The sequence below is a fragment of the Drosophila innubila genome, chromosome X (assembly GCF_004354385.1).
Source record: "Drosophila innubila isolate TH190305 chromosome X, UK_Dinn_1.0, whole genome shotgun sequence".
Taxonomy (NCBI): domain Eukaryota; kingdom Metazoa; phylum Arthropoda; class Insecta; order Diptera; family Drosophilidae; genus Drosophila; species Drosophila innubila.
The window spans coordinates 32963519-32977119 of NC_047626.1; positions in this window are offsets into that span (position 1 = coordinate 32963519).

A 13601-nucleotide genomic window follows, 5' to 3' on the forward strand; every position below is an offset into this window, starting at 1 on the left:
ACTGTGCCTCCCGCTCCCACTTTCAGCTTACCAACAGTCAAAGTTAGCCACAGTTTCTGTATCTGTGTGAGATTTGTTTGCTGGTGTCTGTGCATTCATCATTACGTTGGCTCTCCGGCGCTCTTTGCTCACTGACGCGTTTTAAGTCTCACTCACAATTGCAGTTCTCACTCCCATTCCTCTCGATCAGCGATGCGCAATGAACAAACTTCCACCTTCCGTTCCCCACTCCACTTGGCTATGATCAAGAAACCGAAACTCTACCATAAGCTGACTGCGCTGTGAGTGGAGAGCTATCTCGACATCGGATTCGGTACCTCTACGAGCATCTCTCGGCATGTTGCCAAACCAGTTGCATTGGCTTTAAAATTCGCTGGAGCCGGTTTTGACATTGTTGAGTCTTGACAACAAGCCAAAAGTGAGCGACCAAGACTTTCAGAGATGAAGAGAGAAACTAAATTCCGGGAGCTATGTATATATTTTAGCCTAATGCGGCGACGGGTTTTGTTTCACATCTAATGGAAACAATGCGCCAACAGCTATGACTTATATATAATTTCAATGACGAGATTACACTTAAAAATCTCAATACAGCTTTAAGCTATTCTTTCTCTTAATTAAAACTGTTTGGTGTTGGACTTCGCTTGCGATACAGAATGATGTAAAATATTTGCATCATTTTGTTAAATATGTTAATGAAGTTTTGAAAATATATTCGTAAAGAAACTTATAAAAATATTTCATTTCCACATCACCACAAAGGTAGAGAACTCAACAATTCTTCTTTTTATTGTTTTCATAACAATTATGTTGATCGACGACCAAGTCCAAATTTTTTTTAATTTCATATGCGTTTGACATTGTTACTTTTGTTACTTTTAACATTCTATTTTTTAGCATATTAATATATAGAGCAGAACTAAAAGTTTAAAAATTAAACTACATATACATCATAAAATTGGAACATTTGGAAATTTTGGGACATGGAAAGACTTTCGTCACTAGACTTTTACCTTGTAAAGAGGTTTTTTTTGGTAAGATATTAGAAATTTGTTGAAGTTTATATCACACACAGAAAACCTCAGCACTAGGTAAAAGTCTAGTGACAAAGGCATATTCTAGCACCAAAATTTCTGATAACCAATTTTGTGACGAACGAAAATAAGTCTAATATAAAAATTTTAAATGAAAATATATAGAAAACTATTAGGTTTTTAATTCAAAGAAAAAAATTATAATAATTTGCATTAAAAGATACTATCACAGCTCAAAAACATCACTATCAATGCAATGGTACAATCAGCTGAAATATAAATGATCATGGCAAGAATTTGTAATCATAACGATTCAAAATACCAGGAAACTTGACTATAATCGAACTTTCTTTTTCAAGTTATTAAAATCTTGCGTTTTTAATCACTACTAGAAAATCATACCATACATTTTTGGAAAAGAAAAATTAATTCGAGTCAATTTAGGTACTAGAGTTGTTCATCGTAGTTCAATTGAAAGATTTAGTCACTAAGTGAATAACCTATAGAGATGTCATCCCATACAACTAAAAGTGTCTCAGCCATGATGAAATTATAACAAGGTGGTGGCTTCGCTCTCTTTCAGGGCCACGATTTTGCTTTTGTGTGGTTTTGTAACAAAAAAAACCTCTACACGAGATAAAAGTCTAGTGACGAAAGCAATTTCTAGCCCCAAAATTTCTGAAATCCAATTTTGTGACGAACAAAATTCAGTTTAATCTAAAAATTTTAAATAAAAATATAAATTAATAAAAATAAATAAAAATTTTTTTTTATTATATCACCACCTACCCTGCCTAAAACCTCTAGAGATTTTTAAACAAACTGCTTAAAAATTTACGAGTTATATATGTTATATTAAGTATGTTATATATAATTAATAAATTAGTTCAAAATACATTTCTTTCCATTTTAAAAAATACCTTAATACCTTAACCTCTCCAAAATACTTTTGTTATTTGAAAGCAATGCTTGCATACTTTCAGAAACACCACCTTTTGGGTTACTTTTAGAGATTTTTTAGAGGACACATTCCTATGAGCAACATAGCTTCGTAGTTAAATTAGTCTTTGTAGTCATTTTAAACTTTACAAGATCCTTAAAAAGAGAATTTACAGTAGAGTGGGTCACTTTTTTTTTTGCGACAAAACAACGAATTCTAAGAAGGTTTGCCCAATAAACCATCGGTCTAAAATCAAAATAGAGCTTATGAAATAAAATTAATTTTTTGTTACTCCATACAAATTGACCGACTCAAGTATCCAAGACAGTTTTACAAATTTTTTACAACCCCAAAACACAAAATTGGCTTTGTCCAGGCCCTAGAAATTAACAATGGTTGCTGTTAAATGTAAAAATTATAAAATTAAATTACGTTGTTTTTTAATTTTAGCAAAAGGGCATTAAATATATTTTAAATTAATTTATTTGTACCAAATATACCAAAAATGAAGATAACTCATCTTTGTGAACCCGCAAATTGGAGTGAAAAATTAGAGCTCGACACTCCATAAAATTTCGTGAATAGTACCACTGTTGGAATTCATACTTGACAACTTTCAATCAATGAAAGATCCAGAGTGTCAATTTTATTTTGTTATTTTATGTGATGTGATACCAATCTGAATGGATTTTGGAAGTTAAAATTTTGTTATCCAAAGTGTAGGTAGGGGCACTTGACCCCCCCCTGCCCCACTGCCTACGCCCTTGAAAAAAAAAAGTTTTTCATACTAAGACTTGGATTTCGCCCGATCAGTCCTATTACAGCTATATGATATAGTGGTTCGATTAGAAACAACTTTGGTCAGAATTTTAAAAGCTTAAATGCATATGCTATCAATTTTGTTAAAATATCTCACTATACAATAAAGTTTTTCATACTAAAACCTAATTTTTACCCGATCGGTCCTATGACAGCTTTATTATATAGTGGTCCGATTTGAACCAACTTTGATCAGGATATATAAAACCCAGATAAATGCATATTGTATCAGTTTGGTTGAGAAATATCATAAAACCAAAAAGTTTTTTTTACTAAAACAGGTAGTATCTTCCAAACCCCTCAACCAAAATTTATGTTTCATATACCAAAATAACGCGAAATTGTACGTATTACAACATATTAATTTAACAGAAATCGTTAGAGCCGTTTTGTCAGAAATCGAAAAATGTAAGCTAAAAAACAATATATCACCTGTAAAATGTTACCTGAGTACTCGAGAAAAAAAAGTTCAAAGGTACGCATAAAAGCCCTCAAACACACATTTCCAATGATATATAGAACCTGTAGCTTCTATGGTTTGGAAACTGTTGAGGTTTTAATTTTACCGGGATTTAGCGTTTTTCTGCTAAAATAGCGGATTTTTCAAAAAGTCGTGTAACAAACATATCTAGATTTTCGAAATGGAATAGATCCCCATCATTACATTACATTACATAGCTTTGATACAAACAGACAAACAAACAAACTGACTTTTTATTTCATTTTGAGATAACCACCAAAAATTTTAAATTTAGTTATCCTTGGAACCAGTTGTCGGATTTGGGTCATCGAGGAACAAATCGACGATATTTTTGATATGAATTTTTGAAAAATAAAAATTTTTACCAAAAAGCCGCAACGGCTCCATAAGCTGCGATCATATAAATTTTTTCCCTCCCACTTACACCCCCGTATTTCATGACCCAGGAGAATTAGAAAAAGTTTTGGTAAGCCATTCTGTAAGTTAGGACTAAACCTTTCGATCGGTATATAACTGGATCTGATCGGACAATCATAGCAAATTTTCCAACTTAGCTGTATATATTGTTAGTCGTCATTCGCACCCTCCGTGATGTTTCGTCACTAACGCGAACTGCCGTCCGCAGTGATACTGTTAACTCATTTTCGTTTTGTGTGCTGTGAAATAAAAAGAAGGGGGCTCTGTCCCCTGCTCGCTTCGCTCGCGGTGAGGTGCGGCTACAGTCAAGCACGCTCGACAGTAGGATACCCTCTGCCCAGTCTCTTTAATAATGCACCACTGAACTAATAAATCACTTAGTAATATATTTAACGTAGTTTAAATTAATTAGAAATTGATAAATCGCAAATCGTAATCGTAAACGCTCGAAATCGATGTAGAGTGTGTCAAGAGTAGCCACAAACTACAACTTTGCTCAGCCTGCATTCTGGCAGCACCCATTTTCCTCTCTCACGCAACAAATTCGAGCCTGCCAAAGGCTGCTGCAGTGCGCGCGAAATTTAAAATAATAGACAATGTCTAATTTTATGAGATTTTAAAGCGGAAAACGTTAAGTTTTTATGTTACAACAATAATAAGCAGATACTTATTATATATATGTGAGGAATCGGAAATATTAATAATTAAAATTATTTTTTGCAGTTTTCAGCGCTCGGCAAAGATGCAAAAGTAGTGCTGCAAAATTATCGCTTTTCCTCTCATGCACTTTCATGCATAGCAATCAGTTTCTGCCCGACTATATTAAAAATTGTGACGTCATAAGGAATTTTGCCATGCAAAAATACATACTTATATATTAACACAACTATATTTTAATCTTATAATTATACATCAACAATTTCAATACATGATTACGATATTACGTATACATGCTGTCTCGCTCGCACGTTTAATATGCCATGCAAATTGAATTATTGAAATAAATGGAATTCCGAAATATCTTCTCTATTTATTTGAATCAACTTTGGTCAGGATATTTAAAACCATGTTAAATGCATGTGGTATTAGTTTGGTTAAGATTTCTCATAAAACAAACAAGTTTTTCACAGTATGTCCTATGACAGCTATATGATATAGTGGTCCGATTTAAACCAACTTTGTTCAGGATTTTTAAAACTAAAATGCATATGCTATCAATTTTGTTAAAATATTTCAATATACAAAAAAGTTTTTCATACTAAAACCTAATTTTGACCCGATCGGTCCTATGACAGCTAAATGGTCCGATTTGAACCAACTTTGGTCAGTATATATTAAACCAAGTTAACCCTCTAACAGGCAAAATTGAAATAGTCATTCAATCAAGTTGATATTTAATTTATAAGTAGATATAGGTTAAATAAGCTTAAAATTTAAATTTCATAATTTTTCGTTGGTTGGAATGACCGTCAAGTGCAAAATACTGAAGACCGTCTGTAGATGGTTTTGTCGGTTTGAGCGGAAAAAAAATTTAGCCGTTCGCTTGCATCACAAGGGAATATCGCACGCGACTTTTGGCGATAGCTATTGCTATATTTTGCTTCTAAAGTGTTTTTTAAGTTGGTTATCACTTATATAACATTAATTATATGCAATTAATTTAAATTTAAGTGACTATTAAAAAATATATCAATTTATAAGCAGTTTTGAATGAACAATTGCTTAAGTTAACCGTTACTATGTAATATGTGGAAAATCCTTTTCACAGCTATTTTTTTTTAAGTTAGATGTCTTAAAATATTTTTGTTTTTGTAATGGTTGTCTCAAAAAAATGTTGGGAGACTGATTTGTATAATAAATAATAAATATGCATATTATTCCTTTTTATCCAGCCTAATTGAAAAATGATTTGCATTATCATATCTTTATCTGATATCAGAACAACACCTCGACTCCAGTGATTTCTAAGTCGGTCAAGTCATTACATGCCATTTCCTTGAAGCAAACAAGTCCTGCTGCTATTATTGTTAGGAACTCTGCATGCTTTAGCTGCTCTCCGATCCCATACTCTGAATCGGAAAATTTCTGTATAATATGCTTAAATTAGTGGTATTCATGTTCACGAAATGATAGAAAAGCCACTCATCATATAGTAGAATAGCTTACTTTATGTTTCCTATCTTCGTCCTTTGATTGTAACTGCCCATAAGGCCGCCCATCAAAGAGACTCCTTCAAATGTGTGGGCATTGAAGATCGAATGCTTAAGAGAGGCTTAAAGTATGCAGTTGCTGATGAGGATAGTTCTTCTATATCGATGGGTATAGGACCAACACTTTAAGTGAAACTGTTGCGTGAGTGTCTTGGGAAGCATTGAATGAGAGGCTTAAATCTTGAAGAAATAGATCGAAATTATCATTTTCAGTAATGTTCCAATTTTCTAATGGTTTTGGAGTAGTATGGGTTTCTAGATCAAATGTTGTCGACAACATAATCGGAGTCCCATCACTTTTATCACTGCTAAAGTTATCATGTTATGCTATACAAATAAATATATTTTGTAAGTAATAGACAATTAAATTTAAGAAAATTGCATATTTATAGTTATATTAGTGATTACCAACTCAAAAAGTACTTTAGAATCAAGAAATGCGATATTCCCTTGTGATGCAAGCGAACGACCAAATTTTTTTCCGCTTAAACCGACAAGTTCGTCTACAGACGGTCCACAGTGGGGCAGATCCTCATTTTGCGTTGCAAAAATCATATCTTTTGAACCGGTGAAGATATTTTCAAAATTTAAAAAGCATTTGATAGAAAACTCTTTAAGCTTTAAAATGAGTACTTGCACAGGGTGTTTGGCCCACAGGGCGATTCAGGGTTGTTGACCAAAGTTGAAAAATATTTTCGGTGCATTTTTGACATGTAAAATTAAAAAAAAAACAATTTTTTGGTGTTTAGTATATTTATTTTAATCTTATTTCATTATTAAACAATATTTTTTAACATATTAAATAGTTTTAATAACCTAATAACAAAAAAAAAAAAAAAAATTTTTTTTTAATGCTCTATGAGTTTAGCTGTGTATATATTTATTTTATGCCTGACTTTTTTCAAAATATTCATCAACATTTGGATTAATATCTAATAAACTTATCATTTCGGGACTATAATTATTTTCTTCTAAATCCTTTCGTGATTTAACATGTCTAAAGGATGAAACAAGTGGATCTGAAGAGGCCGACAGCGTATTAAAAAGGTCTTCATTCTGTCTCTCACGTGAAATCTTGCAAGTATTCGTGTACCTAAATTTTTATATTCCTTGTTTTTGCATTCCTGTGCTTCTTCGGACAACTCTCCAAGCGGTAGGCATTGGTACTCAATTAAATCTGCGCCATGATCCAAAATCCTGTGAACGGTAGGAGTAAGCAACTTCTTGGGGTACATTTCAATCAAAAGTTGCTTTGTTTTTGATGCATACTCTTCATATTTTGAGCAATTTATCATTTCCTTAGAATTTATGACATTAAGGATAACTGACAACCTTTTAATGATGTCATTGTGAACACCTGTTATTTGAGAGGTCACTTCATCATTGGCGAAAAATCTTCTGGACGTATTCCCATTGGTATTTCCATAATTGTGCTTTGGGTAGTCCACCTTTAATCCAAGCCTGTTAGTAAACTCGGCTTGAATAATCTTTTTCCGGTCAGCTCTGATTTCCTTCTGTGTTTTTTTATCGTCATATTTTTCTCCTGGCCGTGGAATTGTGTACGCAAGCTTTAAAATAAAGTCCATACACTTTATTCTACAATGTAATGGAGAAATTCCATGCTTATAGCATTCCTTATCCTGCGTTGAATCGTCCAGATTATTTTCCTGCATTGTCTATCTTGCGTTTCCTTGTGTACGTCGAGCAGTCTTCGAAAGGCTTCCTCGGTCTTCCTCTGCCTTGGCTAGTAGATGGGCCCGTTTCTTCTCCTGCCACCTCAAGTTCCGTAAAGTCATAAAGCCAGTCCAAATACATTCTCTGAAACCTTTCTGCTGATCGTTGGGATCTTTGCCATTTTTTGTCCAAGTTCCGATAAAAGTTGGTAATTTTGCCTATTAACTCAGCTGACAAATCGTTTAAGGATATCTTTAATTCATTCATTATAGCCATTTGGAATTGAGCTTTGTTTTTTGTGGCAACGAATATTTCGAAACATTTTGAATTATTTAAAGCCATGATTACACTTCACTTATAGTACTGACGAAAATTTTCTGAATTATATTTAAAAATACTGTTCAAGAAAAAAGCAGCTCCAGATAGGTAATGGCTCTTATGATGTCAAAAATGAACTGTCTAACAACATTGACTGCATTTCATTAAATAGTTTTTTTAAATTAGGTAAAACATTTCATTAAACAGGTACATACTTCCTTTTAATTAGGTAAAAAACAACACCTAGTTTACCCAATATTGCCTTTGAATCATTAAATAGGTATTTCCTTTTGACTAGGTAAAACTAAAACCCTATTGAAAAGAATAGGCAGTGATTTCCATTCATATTGCATCAGAACGGATAAAAGTTCGTATAAATTTCCTCCACTATTGGTTTTACCTGCAATACATACCTGCTCAAAATTTCCCAAACATAATTTGCGCAATAACGGCTCTAAACAATTTTAAGACAGGTACAAGTTACAATAATGCTAATTCATTATATTCGCATCTATATTTTGTGCATCTTATTCGTTAACAGACAGGCATACCGAAAACGTATGTAATTGTACTGCGCTCTTCCTCTTCTATCACCATTTTTTTGCGAGGTTGCATCAGTTTTCGTCCTATAACTCTCCCAGACGCAGCTGGACGCATGAAAGACCGGGGTTATTTCGTTAGAGAATTGATTAACGAAGACTCCTGTGGTAGTGGGATCGAGTCCTTCGGAGTCCAATTTTTTTTCTATTCCATCAAAGTAAAAAAATAGCCTAATTTTAGTGCTTTTTTTAAACATCGCTGGAATGAAAGGTCAACAAGTGAAGAAACATACGGCATTTAATTAAAAATGAATGTACTTTTCAGATGAAACCAAAAACATAAAGATCGGTCATATAACTTGTCATCAAATCAGTTTTAAAGTTTGCATTTTTAGGAAAAAATCCACATTTGTGCGCGCACTGAAATAAGGGTCAACTTTGAGAGGCTGTCACGCCCACAATTTTTACCTGATTTCAAAAATCTTTGGGATTTGTAATCTCTGGAGATTTCTCTATCGAATGCCTTTATTACTTTTTACAAACGCTTTCGTCGAAAAAATGATTTTTGCCACGCATATCGGCCGCCTGCCCCAGTGTGCGGTCTTTATTTTTTCGCTTTTAAAGAACACTTTAAGTTACATTTTTTTTTATTTATTTTTTTTAAAAAAACAAGAGAATAATATATCCTACTAGCAGTTTCATTCACAAATCGATAGGCTTAGTCAATCTATTTTTTTTGGCGATTGAAATTGCAATTTATTTGGTCATAATTAAATTTGGTATTTTCCACAATTTCAATAATAACGGCTCAACGAAAAATAATCATATATTTTTTTAAACGTCAGAAAATCAGTTCTTAATATATAACAAATATATTTGAAAATAAATATTTATTAGTTTTCCATTTATATTTTTAAAACGGATGACAGTCTACAGACGGTCTTACCCTTTAGAGGGTTAAGTGCATATTGTATCAGTTTGGTTGAGATATCTCATAAAACCAAAAAGTTTTTCGTACTAAAACGTGATTTTCGACCGATAGAAAAATGTATTTATTCACTTAACAGGTAATATCTTCCGAACCCCCTCAACCAAAACTTATGTTTTATATACCAAAAAACGCAAAATTGTACGTATTACAACATAATAAAATAAATTAACAGAAATCGGTAGGGCCATTTTGTCAGAAATCGCCAAAATGTAAGCTTCAAAACATTATATCACCTGTAAAATGTTACCTGAGTACTTGAGAAAAAAAAAAGAAAAAAAAAGTTCAAAGGTACGCATAAAAGCCCCACACATTTCCAATGATATATAGAACATACCTGTAGCTTCTATTCTTCAACAAAAAGCCCCAACGATCATATAAATATTTCCCATCCCACTTACACCCCCGTATTTCATGACCCAGGAGAATTAGAAATAGTTTTAGTAAGCCATTTTGTAAGTTAGAAGTTAACCTTTCGGTCGGTATATAACTCGATCTGATCGGACAATCATGACAAATTTTCCAACTTAGCTGTATATATTGTCAGTCGCCTTTCGCACCCTTCGTGATGCTTTCGTCACTAACGCGAACTGCTGTCCGCAGTGATACTGTTAACTCATTTTCGTTTTGTGTGCTGTGAAATAAAAAGAAGGGGGCTCCGCCCCCTGCTCGCTTCGCTCGCGGTGAGGTGCGGCTACAGTCAAGCACGCTCGACAGTAGGATACCCTGTGTCCAGTCTCTTAATTAAGGCACTAATATATGACTCAGTATTATATTAAACGTAGTTTAAATTAAATTAATTAGAAATTGATAAATCGCAAATCGTAATCGTAATCGCTTGAAAACGATGTAGAGTGTCTCAAGAGTAGCCACAAACTACAACTTTGCTTAGCCTGCATTCTGGCAGCACCCATTTTCCCCTCTCACGCATCAAATTCGAGCCTGCCAAAGGCTGCTGCGCGCGAAATTTGAAGAAAAAGACAATGTCTAATTTTATGAGATTTTAAAGCGGAAAATGTTAAGTTTTTTTTTTACAACGATAATAAGCAGGTACTTATTATATATATGTGTGAGGAATCGGAAATATTAATAATTAAAATTATTATTTTGCAGCTTTCAGTGCTCGGCAAAGATGCAAAAGTAATGCTGCAAAATGATCGCTTTTCCGACTATATTAAAAATTGTGTCGTCATAAGGAATTTTGCCATGCAAAAATACATATTTATATATTAACACAACTATATTTTAATCTAATTGTGTATTTACATCATACATACATACATATACATATACATATACATAAATTATACATCAACAATTTTATTACATAATATCGATATTTCTTTTGCTTATCGCTCGATTCTTACTCGGTACCCAAAAAAAAAAGGGTACTTTTTTCGTACTGTCTTTGTGCGCGCCTTGCATATAAACGTATACATGCTGTCTCGCTCGCACGTTCAACTTGCCATGCAAATTTAATTATTAAATTAAATGGAATTCCGAAATACCTTCTCTATTAATGGGTCAATCGCTTTGAAATTTTCAGGGTCGTTTAATAGACTTACTTCCCACCTGATTGTTTAGTTAAGGAGTGATATCTTAAAAATTGCGCCTGTAAATCGTTTTGTGTGATTTGTGGGCGAAGGGGGCGTGGCATCCAAAATTGGAAACAAACTTGACCTATGTATGGTATCCAGGAACCGACATAAAAAATTTGAAGTCTCTACCACTTATAGGCTCTGAGATCAACGCGTTCAAACAGACGGACAGACAGACGGACAGGGCTAGATCGACTTGGCTGTTGATCCTGATCAAGAATATATATACTTTTGAAACTCTGCCACGCCTCCTTCTGCCTGTTCGTACATTTGCCTATTTTTAATGAGCACAGGGTATAAAAATCAAAATAATAAGCAAATGCATGATGACGACGTTAGCTTCGTACTGAGCAATCAAGCAAACATTAACAATGTTTCAATTCAGTTGGCTGGCAGAGCTCGTTGCTGGAACAGCAAGCGTAACACAAAACATGCGTGCTATGAAATATCCTTTACCTATTAAAATTTATTGCCTTTAATATTTTATAAAGAAAGACACCGTAAATTTAATAAATTTATAAATGTAGATGATAAAAAAATGCGATGTCTTCTTTTAATAATTTTAAATATTTATTTATGCTTGAAATTTCTTCATTAGAAAATTTATTTGGGTAATAGTCTATTTTGCTGGGCCAACTCCAAATCAAAAGAAAAACCCCAAAAAGAGACCGACTTATCATGAATTTAGCCGAAAAATCTTTGAAGTTTCCATACAAATTTGCCTATTTTTGCCTGCGAATTTTTGGCTTCGGCGCTTCATTTTCACGGATGCACATACACTTCGCAATCACATCATTGCTTCGCCAGTGCTCTTCCAACATCTTTAGAAATTGTAGCTTGGCCAAATATTCAAAATAAATATCCATTTTCATTATATTATATATCGATTTAGTTTTATCCAAATTAAACTCACAAATCCATTATGTACTTGGTAAACTAGCCATAAAATCGGCAAGTCAAACAAAACTAGTGCTGGTTACGGTCCATAGAAGTGACAAGTTGCACAAAACAACAACAAAAATAAGAAATTTTGTATGGAAACTTCAGATTTAAAAAAAAAACTAGTTGAGTCCCCAATCTAATTTTTTTGGCTAAATTCATGTTAAATTGCCCTCTATTTAGGGTTTTCTTTTTTTATTTGGAGTTGACCCAGCAAAATAGACCTTTAGCTTAGTTTGTACAGGGTATTAGAGTTTACATACAAAATTTAAAGGGAAGCAACTTATAAACAAAGCTATGTTGTCAATTCTCTCAGCAGCCCATACATATGCACAAACTTATTGTAAGATGCACGCATAAATAAGTAGGATTCCTGAAACAGATTCGGATTTGATTTCGATTTGGATGAATCAAATCTGAATCAGTTTCAGGAACGACTCTTTTGCACACTGATTTGATTTTGATTTCGAGAATTTAAAAAATGGCGGCAAAACACAAATGGGCAAATGAAAGTGTGAAATTTGTTTTTCTAAGACTTTTTATTAATAGTTTGGATGCAGAATAGTATAATTAGAATAATACTATTTGTTTATAATGCTTAAGCCGCAATTTTACACATTAACAGCTCCTTTATTATCTGCGTCTTTTGAAGCAGTTTTCGTGCATTAGCTTCAATTCTCACAGCCCTTTTTTCTTAGCTGTTATATCCATCTAGGACATTTTTAGTAATTATTCAGCATTAAATATATCGTTATTAAATTATTCATTCTTGAAATGCAAGAAACTTTTAACATTCTCTTGTGTGGCCAAATAATGTTATCGAAATGCACGGTCTCGCATATCATCGAAATGAAATCAAAACGAAATCACCCTCAGACCTGATTTCGTGAAATCTCTTAGGGCTACCACACTCTCCGTATAATTTTTTAAATTTGCCTGGCAACCCTACGCATTATGTATGGAGCAGCTGTGAACAGCTGATCGGCGAAATCAAATCTGTAACGAAACCAAATCCGAATCTGTTTCAGGATTCCCACCATAGAGATGAGTCTACGCGAACGACTTCATCTCTCTTTTTCTGGCTACATAAGGTCATGTATGTGCAATAGTGGTTTAAATCTTAATTTTAGATCGAGTTTTATATCGAAATAGAAAATCGCCAAAAATAAGTATAGAGTTGTCGATATATCGGAAAATAGTAGATCGAGCAAATATTGAGTTTACAAAAAAAATTTGCTTAAATTTGAAAACGCAATTATAATCACAAAATACACGCATACTTTTATTATAAATCTTATTTTTCTTGCATCGTTTTCATGTTTTGTTCAAGCTTTGGCAATTTGGAAGGTTATTTATTACGGTTGTTCAACCAAAATTGAACGACCAAACTGAATTCTACAAATTAACTACGTAGAACAAGCCCTAGTGAGTTTTCGATTTTTCATGGAATTTGATTTAATCAACTCGATAGATCGTCAAAAAAAATCATTGAGTTGAAGTACTCGATTATATCTTCCGCGAAAATCGAGTTATCGATATTTCGATATATTTTTACATCACTAATACGCAAAGGGGGCGAGAAATAAATATTCTCATTTTGTATGACTTTTCGACGCACGCTGCTTGCGCGCTAACAGAGCACTA